At 37.4% G+C, this 12536-nt stretch overlaps 1 pseudogene; it reads left to right on the forward strand.

The window, feature by feature from the left end:
• Positions 1-10674: 10674 nt before the first annotated feature.
• LOC150098774 (5S ribosomal RNA) lies at positions 10675-10792 on the forward strand (annotated as a pseudogene).
• Positions 10793-12536: the final 1744 nt, after the last annotated feature.

Genomic DNA, 12536 nt, shown 5'->3' on the forward strand with positions numbered 1-12536 from the left:
TGATTATCAATTAAATTAGTTGATAAATGTGTGTCAGCTGTGAGTGAGTCATAATCATCTGAGAGCTTGATTATTGGGTGACTTGATTAGTGCACCAACAAAGTCGAGCTTGATTGGTGGATTTCTCAAATCACTCATTTCAAGCCTTTATGTCAAAACAAATGAATAATCTGCTTTCTCTCTTCAATGGAAGCAGTTGTTACTTAACTATGCCCTAAAAATAAAACCCTTCTTCTATATCTAGTATCAGACTGCCATTTGTCCTTAGTTAAGCATGATATACAAACTTTGCATAATTGGAAAACTTCCATACTGAGTGTAGGTTATGCTGTCTACAGTAATGTAGACAGGTTACTTTGGATGGTGTCCTACACCCGGTATGAACCTTTTCCATTATCGGAAGTTTATATTCTATCATGTTGATTCTCAATGTGCTAGCCAAGGAATTGTTTACTTGATCTCTGTGTGTAATAAATTTAGTTTAATCCTTTACCAAGTGTGTGCAAACAAAGTTTGCGCCTGAAAGTATCTTCAGGACTGGGGTAAAGTGGTACAACACCGGGCAACTCCTTGCAAAGGTGGAGCAAGCTACCAACACTCGTATCTCAGTATCTCCCATAATGCAAAACACATCTTGCAGATATGTATAATGTTATGCATTAAGGGAAGGGCCACTACCCAGACTAGTTTCGACCTTTATTGAGGTCTCTTCAGTGGGAGCCAGGCCCAAGTGGAGATACCAGGTGTACCACTTTACCGCAGACCTCAAGATATTTTCAGGCGCAAACTTTGTTTGCACACACTTGGATAAAGGATTAAACTAAATTTATTATAGTCTGACCAAGTGAAAAATAAACTTTCAACATCTTTCTCTAAATCCAGGGTAATTTAATAAAAAGGTGGCACACTGTTTGGCAGCTCCTATAAGAGGAGATGACCTTGCTAATGCTTCTGCCTGGTATCTCCACTTGGGCCTGGCTCCCACTGAAAAGACCTCAATAAAGGTCGAAAATAGTCTGGGTAGTGGCCCTTCCCTTAACCACGCTACCGGCCAAGACGTCTATAGACGTTCACGTTATCATGGATGCGAAGTGCTTATTAAAAGTGTAATACCATTGTTATAACAATGAAATATATGATGGATACGAAGCGTATGCAGATGCGTATTTGGTCCATAACGGCCGGTAAGGTGGTTAATGCATAAGATTATACATATCTGCAAGGAGATGTGTTTTGCATTATGGGAGATACTGAGATAAGAGTGTTGGTAGCTTGCTCCACCTTTGCAAGGAGTTGCCTGGTGTTGTATCACTTTACCCCAGTCCTGAAGATACTTTCAGGTGCAAACTTTGTTTGCACACACTTGGATAAAGGATTAAACTAAATTTATTATAGTCTGACCAAGTGAAAAATAAACTTTCAACTATCTCTGTGTGGTAGATAGCTGCTTGTATCAGCAGCCCTTTAACATACAGAGTATAGTGCAATACTCTGATTTCTTACCATTCTATACTCATGGTTTGAGATCTCAGTTAAGTTGGGAATGCTAATTTTTTTTTTCCCCTACTACTGTTTTTTCTAATATCATTGTCTCCATCTGTATGTAGTAACCACCTACTGAGCTGCATAGCATACAGTTTGCTTTAGCACAAAATTCAGAGATATATATTGTACCAAATTCTACAATTAATCTCAAATTAAGGCAGCTAATCTGGATGTTTGCCTGTTCCTGATTGCCATTTGAATTGAGGAAACTGATGAACACATGCAGTTTTTCAATCTCCCAAAGAAACTACATTTAGTTTAAAAAGCATATAATCAATTGGTAGCTGTTATCCTGGCAGGAAGTAACACAAATTGCATGAGATCAAGCCCAAAATTAACTATAGACAATCCAGCCTACATAGGTCATCTTACACATTCTTTCTTACTGAGGATTGATGATCCACCTGTATTGAGCAGTGCAAACATGCATATGTCATATATATATGTTATCTTCATCATCAATTTCCTGATATGTACCTTCAAAGGATGTTCTGCTTATTAAAGCACTACATGTTTAAGTTTATATTATTAAGTCTCCTATCAACAATTTTCCTCCAGATTCGTCAATTACTTGTAAGCTCTCCAAGGAACTTCTGGCTGAATCAATCCACTTAGACCTTGGTCTTCTTTTTGGTCCTTTTCCTGCCATCTTGGCATCAAACATCTGTTTTACTAACATTTCCTATCCCATTCTGTTTAAGTGACCACCTTAGATTAGCCATGCTCACACATTCTTGAATGTAAATAATGCCAAGTTCCTTCTTAATATCTTCATTTTTAATATGATTCTGCCATTTGTTCAGGTCCCTAATTTTTCTAATAACTCTCACATCTGTAGTATCTAATCTTTGATCAAGGATTTTATTTTTAACCCAACTCTCAGATCTATAACTTAAAACTGACTTGAACAGTGTATTGTAGACTGCTAGTTTAGTATTTTGGCTAATTGCTCTCTTATTCCATGTAAATTTATGGAGCCAACTCCTCACCACATCAGCTTTGCTTATTCTGTTGTCTATTTCCAAATTTAACTTGCCATCTTCACTAAAAAAAAACTGTGTGTAAATAGCTGAAATATTTTACTTTTTCTATAGGCTCTCCATTCAGAATGCAGCTGTAGTTTTTTATGTTCCTGCCTATTTTCAGTTTGTCTTTTTATTGCTTTTTGATTTTCATGCCGAACTTGTTACAGCTGTTGTTCAATTTAGTTGGAGAATCCTGAAGACTTGCACTGGTTGTGTTTATGAGTACAACAACATCTGCATAAAGCAAAGAGCTAAGTTCTCCAATTCTGATATCATGTTCAATGCCACTTTCTTTCATAATGTGATCCATATAGATGATGAATAAGAGTGGAAATTATGTGCATCTTTGTATTACACCTGATTTTTATTCCCTCTTCTTGTATTTCCTCCATTTCTAACTGCTGAAGTACAACTTAAATATATACTATGTATTGTCCTGAATAATAATGTTCCATTTACTCCATATAACTGTAGTGTTTGAAAAGCTATTCCCTGGGCACCCTGTTATTATTGTTGTGCTTTTTCCAGATCAAGCTATTTGAGTGTATTTAAGTAAATATCGTTATATGTGGCATAATTTAACACAGTGATTGATAAAGCGATTGATTAACATAGCATACCTGATTTATACAGTGTTTCAACATTATGCTGTTAGATGGCAGTGTGATCGAACTAATGTTGAATTTTTTTATTAATTTGTCATATTCCTATGATTTTGGCTAATTTCTCTCTTATTGCATATAAATTCAACTGGCGTATGATGGGAACTATATTTTCACAAAGTGAAAATCAAATCCTGACAACCTCTGTTTGGCCTGAATCTAGCTTGTTCTTTTCCCAGTTTCTCTTCCACAATTTTCCAGAAACTGAAAGTTTCTTCAGTAATTCTCATTCAGATTTATTCCCTTTTTTTCTAGATGGGAGCCTCTCTAATCTGATCATCTGGAATTCAATCTTCTGACCAGACCCTCTGAATTATGCAATGTAGCCACTACAAAACTTTATACTTCCATATTTGAGCATTTTATGGTCAAATATCTAATCTAGCTGTCTTTCACATTTCAAGTTTTTGATGGCATTTTCTACCTCAAGTCTCTTGAATATTTTCTACTAAGGTTTCTGTCACTGCTTGTTTTATTTTAAGTCTTTTGAAGTAATTACTCCAGACATCTAGAATATCTGTCTTCAGTTTTCATGTCACCTTTATCGTCTCTGATTCCTTTTGCAGTACTCTTTCCACCATTTCTAAGCTTTTTCTATAGCCTCCAAAATATTTTGCCACCTTCTTGATATTTACCGTCTATATTCTTACCAAAGTCATCCTCATGACTTTTGTTATGAGATGACTTTGAGTTATGAGATCACACATAACTTAGCTCTCTTACTTTCCCCCCCCCCCCTGAATTCTTATAGGGAATCTGCAAACTTTATTTGCTAGGAACTTCCAGCATGCTTTCTTCTACCTTGGTGTTCTTATTTTTCTATCCTTGAAAACTCTGAAGAAAACACTGAGTTTTCTTCAGAGTTTGCCACTAACATTCCAAGGTTTGGTTCTCGTTTTTGATCTGTTTCATTCTTTTTTTCAATCATGTTTGTTTAGTTGAGCTTACAGTTTACCCATGAAAGCTTCTCAACTTTTAATTCTTTTAAAAACTTTTTTTTTTACATACTGGGAAATATTTGCTGGATTTTTTTTAAAATATATTTTTTTAAATATGATACTCTATTTTATCCTACTTAAAACTAAATGATGGTCATTTCTGATTTCACCTCTGTACATTCTTCCAGCATAAAGATATCACTATCAACAATAACATAGTCAATGAGACTTTCTTATTTCTTGTCTTCTCTCAATGTGAACTTGTACGCATCTTTATGTTCGAACACAGTGTTAGTAATGATCCTCTTACACAACTTCCACTAGTCTGTATCCTGAGCAGAAATCCAGCAGATATTTACCATTATTATTAACAGCTTTTGTCCTTTTCTCCAAATTTTCCCGAAACATTTCTGTATGCTTGCTCTGATTCACTTCCTGCTCTGCAGATTCAATCTCCAACAAGTACTTTTTCATTTTCTTTATGTCAGCTTCCCACTGTAGTGACTTGTAAAATTCCTCCATTTCTTCCTTAGGAGAAACTTCTGTGGGACCATAGGCACAAATAAGTTTCATTGTCCATTTCTCCATTCTGAAGTTCTTCCACATTTCTACTTGAAACTGACTTCCAATCGAGGAGTTTATCATCATGTTTGGTGATAAATGCTATCATTACTCCTTTTCTTTAATCATTATTGTCTGAATATAACATCCTGTACTTGTTTAGTAAGATCTCATCTGTTTTTGTCTTTTTTGTTTCAGGGATGACAATTATGTCCGTGTGATACTTTTCAGTTCTGCAATCTTGATTTCCTTTCCATTAATACTCATCATATTGCATGTTGTTATCTTCAGTTCTTCTAACATTTGGTTTGTTCTTCTTCTTTTAGATGTTGAGCTTGAGTCTGTTCCAGTAGCTGAATTTTCACTGCTCGCCCTTGTTCCCTGATGAAAGTAGTGGGAAGAGTCTTATTTAATCTGGCAATTCCCAGTTAAATGAGATTTCATGTTGGTTGACAGCTGTCATGAAACCTCATCATGTTGTATCATTATTTTATTTGTGATTTAAGCCAGTAGAGAGTACACTTTGGCTGGCTAAGTCAGAAATTGCCAATGCATCCTTATTTGTTCAGTGCTCAGTAGACACACACTGATGGGATGCACCACTTGAACACGAGGATTGGACATTAGTGAAGAAGCCCAGTCAATTCTCTGCATTCCTTAACCTCTCTACCGGCCGAGGAGGATGAAATAGTGACCAACTTTTACTTCTTATCCATGTTATTCAATAGGTGTTACAGAATCGTATCCATATTTATCTGGACGAATATATACATCCTGGCCGGTTGGGAGATTAAAGGAGATGTAAAAAAAAGTCTCCTCCCAGTTATTTGGCTTTGACCCTTAAGTGACATTATGATTAAGGTATCTCCATGGAGTCAGAAGACTCATTGTATAAGATCCATTTATTCACACATTACCCATCATTTACACAATACCTATCATACTTCTCCTTAAACTCATTCACTGATGCACCCACTTCTGGCAACCCATTCACCACCCTCCAAGCACAAAAAAAGGTCCTAACACCCTTGCTAACCACACTTGTACATTACTTTCACTGGTAACCACTTGTTCTCTTCCTTCTTGCCATATTCTGGGAATGATGCAGAGGACACTGACGTGTAGAAGTAGGGAGATTCTTGTTCCATTGTATAAGGCTTTGATTAGGCCACACAGGGACTATTGTGCCCAGATTTGGTCACCGGGTTTTCAGAAGGATGAAGAGATGTTGGAAAGGGTCCAAAGGCGACTGACTAAGGTAGTTTCTGACCTCTGGAATGTTGAGTATGAGGAAAGATTGAGAAGATATAATTTGCAGAGTCTGGTGGAGAGAAGGAAGAGGGGAGATATGATAGAGACCTACAAGTTGGTAAGGGGTTGTTATAAGATCAATGGTGGAGAAGTTCTACAGAGAATAGTGGGAGATCAGGGGAGAACCAGAGGTCATCCCTGGAAACTGTATAAAGAGGGTGTGAGTATGGGAGAGGCAGGTTTTTTTCGTGCAGAGTTGTGAATGATTGGAATGCCTTGCCTGAGAGTGTGGTGTCTGCAAAGAGTTTGAGTGTGTTTAAGACACGGTATGATGAGATGTGTGTGTGATAAAAGGCCCTCCCAGATGAGTCTTTGACTCCATGAGGTCTTGGGAAATAATAATAATAATATACTGAAAAAAGTCTTCAATGTCAAGCCTACAAAACCCTTCAATTTAATAACTGAAATTTATCTTTCCTCTTTTTCATCTATCAGCTAATTTTTGAAGCCTGCAGATTGTCCACCTACTTTCATTGGGAGCTTTCCACAAACTTTGTCACTTGTCTATAGATCCTCTCCACAACTTCATCACCACAGAATCCAGGAGTCTAGATCTGTGTGCAGTAATCCAGATGTGGCATTATTAAAGCCTCACCAAAACGTTCATTGCCAATTACGCGATATCGCGTGATGTGAGTCCTCACCAGGCGGCCGATCACGCTTTATCGCATGGACGTTGCTATCAAGTAAAAAAAAATTTTGGCCACCACACGAAATTCCAATTTTCAGCTTGGCAATGAACATGTTAAAGGAATAATAATCTCTCTATCCCTACTTTTTAATGTGCTCTTGAACAACTACATAATCTGATGTGCTCTTTTGGTTACCTTCACAATATACTTTCTAAACTTGGACTCCCTGTTCATAATCACACCCAAGTCCTTGGCCTTTTCAGTTTCCTACAGTTCAGTTCTGTCAATGTAGTACACAGTTTCTGATCTCTTCCCATCACCTTACACTTGGCCACATTAAACTGGCAGCCATTTACCTTTGCCATACTGCTAGTCTATTTAAGTCTTCCTACAGAATCTCTGCATTACCATCATTTACCATTGCACTTCCTGGTTCAGCACCATCTGCAAACAGTTGAATATTTCCTTTCAAATCATTTCCTCTATCATTGATATACAAATTAAACAACAGAAGGCCAAGTACTGAGCCCTATGGTCCACTACTCCTCACTTGCCTTATCCTGGACTCAACTCCTCCATAAACCACTCTTTGATCTATCAGCCAGATTTGTGTCCATTCCATTTTGCTCCTCTGGTTTATGCAGTAGAGTTCTACATGGAATATTGTCAAATGTTTTTGTAAAGTATCAGTATCACTCAGTAGCCATTTTCCTTATCCAACTCCATTGTCACTTGATTATAAAAAGTAAGCAAATTACTAAGGCAAGATCTACCTTTCACAAAACTATGTTGTCCCTTAGAGAGTATCATATTCCTATCCATCCAGTCCTGAATTCTGACTTTTACCAATTTCTTCAGTACCTTAACTGAAGAAATTGAGATGCTGATTGGCCTATAATTTGCTACTTCTATCTTGGACCCTCCTTTATGCAATGGATCTATTTTGTCTTTCTTCCATTCCATTGGCACCTTCCAACTACAGAGGCTTAAATTAAACAGTTTAGTCATAGGAGCTGATAAGTCTCTTGCACATTCTCATAATACACTGGACAATATGCCATTTAATCCTATGGCTATTTTGTACTGAGGTTTTGCAATATTTCAAGCAACTTCATTTCTTCAAGCTCTGTTCTCCTATCAGTCAATGTCACATCTGGCATTACACTTTCACAATCTAGGTCAGTGGTCACCAAAGGGGTCGATATCGACCCCAGGGGGGGTCGATTCAGACTCAGGGGTCGATTGTGGGTTGACAGAAAAATAAGACATCATTGTATGGGTAATATTTAATTCGGTTAACTTGGATTACCTCCATGACAAAAGACATGGAGGTAATGACAATGCAATTAAGAGTGAATCGTGTAAGATGGAGTAAGGTCATGAAAATAGTTACTGAGGCCAATCAAGTAGGCCAAAATGACATATTTACCAATAAACAGATGTTGGTGGTTCCTGCCGACCAGCGCAGTGGGAGCGAGATTGCGATATGTGCGTGGTTCTTATTTACTGATACAAGCATTCGATCCCAGTCTCGTTTTTGCGCATCGACATACAAGCGAGCGTTAATGTTCTAAAATTCATCAACATACATATTATAATTCAATCGTTATTCATTCACGAACTAAACTTCTCTGTGTTGAAGAGTTGAGCAGTGCTGGTAGTAATACCAGTGATATTAATACCAGTAGTTTATTAATATCACTAGTAATATCAGTGATATTACTAGTGATAGTAGTAATAGTAATATAATAATATATATATACTATATTATACATACAGTAAACACTGTAACTCTGAAATAAACAATCTAAAAACTCGCACTTTTTTTTTTTTTTTTGCTTGTCGTATTATAATTACGTAATAGTAAAATATAGGGGGTCGATAAGAAGTCAAGAAACGCTTGAAGGGATCGACAGGCAAATAACTTTGGCAACTCCTGATCTAGATGTTACACCTCCTTCAAAATGCTTACTCAGTGATTCAGATTTGGTTTGGTTCTGTTACCTCCCACTATCAGCACTTTTTAAAGTGATCCTTCTATAGTTATTCCTCCTTTTACTTTCCACATAGCAAAAGAACTCCTTTGGGTTTCTTTTGGCCTCATCAGCTAGCTCTCTCTCTTAGTTAGCTTTGGAGCTGTAGTCTCTTGCACATTCTCATAATACACTGGACAATATGCCATTTAATCCTATGGCTATTTTGTACTGAGGTTTTGCAATATTTCAAGCAACTTCATTTCTTCAAGCTCTGTTCTCCTATCAGTCAATGTTACATCTGGCATTACAATGTCACCATCTAGATGGTACACCTCCTTCAAAATGCTTACTCAGTAATTCAGATTTGGTTTGGTTCTGTTACCTCCCCACTATCGGCACTTTTTAAAGTGATCCTTCTATAGTTATTCCTCCTTTTACTTTCCACATAGCAAAAGAACTCCTTTGGGTTTCTTTTGGCCTCATCAGCTAGCTTTCTCTCGTGGTTAGCTTTGGCTTTCCTTACCATACTGGTCACCCTTCTTGCCTGTGCCTTATACTGCTTGTGGGCATGCTGATCACCTTTTTCTTTATAATCCCTCCACAGCTTTTTTGTGTGTACAACTCTTGGTTAATGAAGCTATTCATCCACATATTCTACTTATATATAGTAATTCTACATATATACCTTCTTAATAGGCAATTTTGCATATCTATAATCTTCCAGGAAAAGACTATAGTCTTTTCCTGGAAGATTATTAGTCAAGATTATTATATGATCACTTTCTCCAAGTTGAGACAGCATAGCTAGATTGGTTAGTGTTAAGTTCTCTGATGCAATATTCAGATCCAGCACACTTATCAGCAGCTATATAAATTCCATTTCCTTCCTTGTCTGTGACTATTCCTTCTCCCAATCTATGTCTCTATAGTTGAAATACCTCATAATAATTACTATACCTGTACTCATGCTAATTTGCAAGTGTATGTTATCTACATTCACCCTTATATCCCTACAAATAATAGCAGCAATTACATATTTAGTCTTGTTGACCTCTATCTCGCACCAGATAGTCTCAAATGAGCTGCTCTCTGAATCCATATCTCCTGATGTACTACTCTTTTTGCCTTTTAATTCATCTGCTATCATTAGCAAAACCTCTCCCCTGTCCTGTTCTATTTGTTCTCTCTGAAGACACTATATCCCTTGCATTCTATTCCTGTGACCATATTCTTGGTCAACCACGTCTCACTAATTCGCACAACTTTTTTACAAGTTGTTCTAACCAATGCGAAAAACTTCTCATCCTTGTTTGAGATACTTCAGGCATTAGTATACATAAACTGTAATACCCTTTCATCCCACAATGTAGCATTCTGGGGTGCTACATTTTGCATCATGTGATCACTATCCCACTTACTAATCTGTAAGTTGTCTGTACCCACACTCACCTGCATCCCCTCCCCTAACATTCTAGTTTCCTTGAATGTACTTCGTAACTCTCACACAAGACTTCTTCTAGCTTTGCAACTCTTTGAGTTTTAGCTTGCAAAACCATTTCTAGCCACTCTTTTCTTTTCTATGTAATATTCTTCCAATTCTTAACTTTCAAAGTTGTAAGATTTTTTTGTACATCACTCCATTTTTTTCTTGATCTACCTATCTTCCTTTGTCCTAATGGTTTCCATTCAAATATTTTTTTAACTCCTCTATCTTTTTCCATTCTCTCTATATGCTCCAACCAGTTGTTCTTTGTGTCTTTATATATCTCACTATATCTTCACCATTAATTAGTTGTTCAAGTTCATTATTTGTTCTAATTCTCCATATTCTATTTTCTTCTTTCAAAGATTCTCAGTCTGTTTTTATTTTTTTGTGTTAATGGCCACATTTCACATTCCATATGTTGTTGCAGGTCTCATAATTGTTTTATAAAGTTTTAATTTAGAATTACAATTAAGAATATCATTAACTTTTTATAAATATAATAACAGTTATTTCCAACTGGTGCTTTCAAACAGATCTGGTCTGCTGCCTGATCGGTTTGAAAGCACCAGTTCTCGTCTGATCACTGAAGTTAAGCAAACCTGAGCCCAGTTAGTTCTTGGGAGGTGACCACCTAGGAACCCTTGGTGCTACTGGCATTAAATATTTTGGAGTGGTGCTAGAATCGCTGAAGAACGAGGTGGTGGATTTGAGATGTGTTCAAAAAAAAAAGTGCTTTTAAACGATGTATAGTGACTTGTTGCGAATTGTGTTACATTTTTTCTCAGTAATACAAGTGTTCTTTAGTGGTGCTGCTTTTGGAATTTAGTTGTTTATATTGTGTTATTTTTGGGTTACTGAGAAGGCGGGGTCAGAGTCGGTCACATCTGTGGTTGAAACGAAGATAAGTTTTCGTTATTTAGTATAGTTAAATATAGTTTATACTTAAAGTATTACATAAGTAAATTAGCTTGCAGTACAGCATGTAACATAGTATTTAGCGTTTAGTTGTAGTAGTTCCTCGGCACAATTTGAATGATGGCGATAGCAGCAGCTCCAATTGCAAATGGCATGTCACCAAGTCCTCCCGGCACAATTTGAATGATGGCGATAGCAGCAGCTCCAATTGCAAATGGCATGTCACCAAGTCCTCCCCCATTTAAAGACTATTTTGCATAACATACTACATGATTTTGCGGTATGTATACGTCCCAGCAGTTGGATATGTGGTGGGTGATAGAAGGGGAGTGCGTATATGTGCAAAATGTAGGTAATGGAAGGAACTTAGTGACTTAAATATTACGATAACTGACCTTGTTGCGTTGGGGGAACGGGAGAATTTTAAGAGACGAGTAGTGTGATAGAAGATGAGAATAAGGAGCAAAATATGAATGAAAAAATAAGAGTGGGGAGTGTGGAAGGCTTGAATGATTGTGAAGTTTTTGGAGATGGTCTTGATTGGGAGGATAATGGCAAATAAGAGTGGCTAACTTGCAAAGAGATAGATGAGCTGAAAGGGGAGGTGGAATGTCTTGGAAATGAGATGAGAAGTAATAAAGATGAGATTAGGTGAATAGAAGGGATGAATGCAAGGCGAATCAAAGTAGGAGTGAGAGAGTTATGGGAATGATAGAAGAGGAGAGAAGAGGAGCAGTAGAAGAGAGGAAATGAGAGAGTTATGGGAATGATAGAAGAGGAGAGAATAGGAGCAGTAGAAGAGAGGAAATGAGAGAGTTATGGGAATGATAGAAGAGGAGAGAATAGGAGCAGTAGAAGAGGGGAAATGAGAGAGTTATGGGAATGATAGAAGAGGAGAGAATAGGAGCAGTAGAAGAGGGGAAATGAGAGAGTTATGGGAATGATAGAAGAGGAGAGAATAGGAGCAGTAGAAGAGGGGAAATGAGAGAGTTATGGGAATGATAGAAGAGGAGAGAAGAGGGGAAATGAGAGAGTTATGGGAATGATAGAAGAGGAGAGAATAGGAGCAGTAGAAGAGGGGAAATGAGAGAGTTATGGGAATGATAGAAGAGGAGAGAATAGGAGCAGTAGAAGAGGGGAAATGAGAGAGTTATGGGAATGATAGAAGAGGAGAGAATAGGAGCAGTAGAAGAGGGGAAATGAGAGAGTTATGGGAATGATAGAAGAGGAGAGAATAGGAGCAGTAGAAGAGGGGAAATGAGAGAGTTACGGGAATGATAGAAGAGGAGAGAATAGGAGCAGTAGAAGAGGGGAAATGAGAGAGTTATGGGAATGATAGAAGAGGAGAGAATAGGAGCAGTAGACGAGGGGAAATGAGAGAGTTATGGGAATGATAGAAGAGGAGAGAATAGGAGCAGTAGACGAGGGGAAATGAGAGAGTTATGGGAATGATAGAAGAGGAGAGAATAGGAGCAGTAGAAGTGA

Source organism: Typopeltis vanoorti, chromosome 15 (genome assembly GCF_054136105.1).
Source record: "Typopeltis vanoorti isolate ZY-2024b chromosome 15, IOZ_Tvanoo_1.0, whole genome shotgun sequence".
NCBI lineage: Eukaryota > Metazoa > Arthropoda > Arachnida > Uropygi > Thelyphonidae > Typopeltis > Typopeltis vanoorti.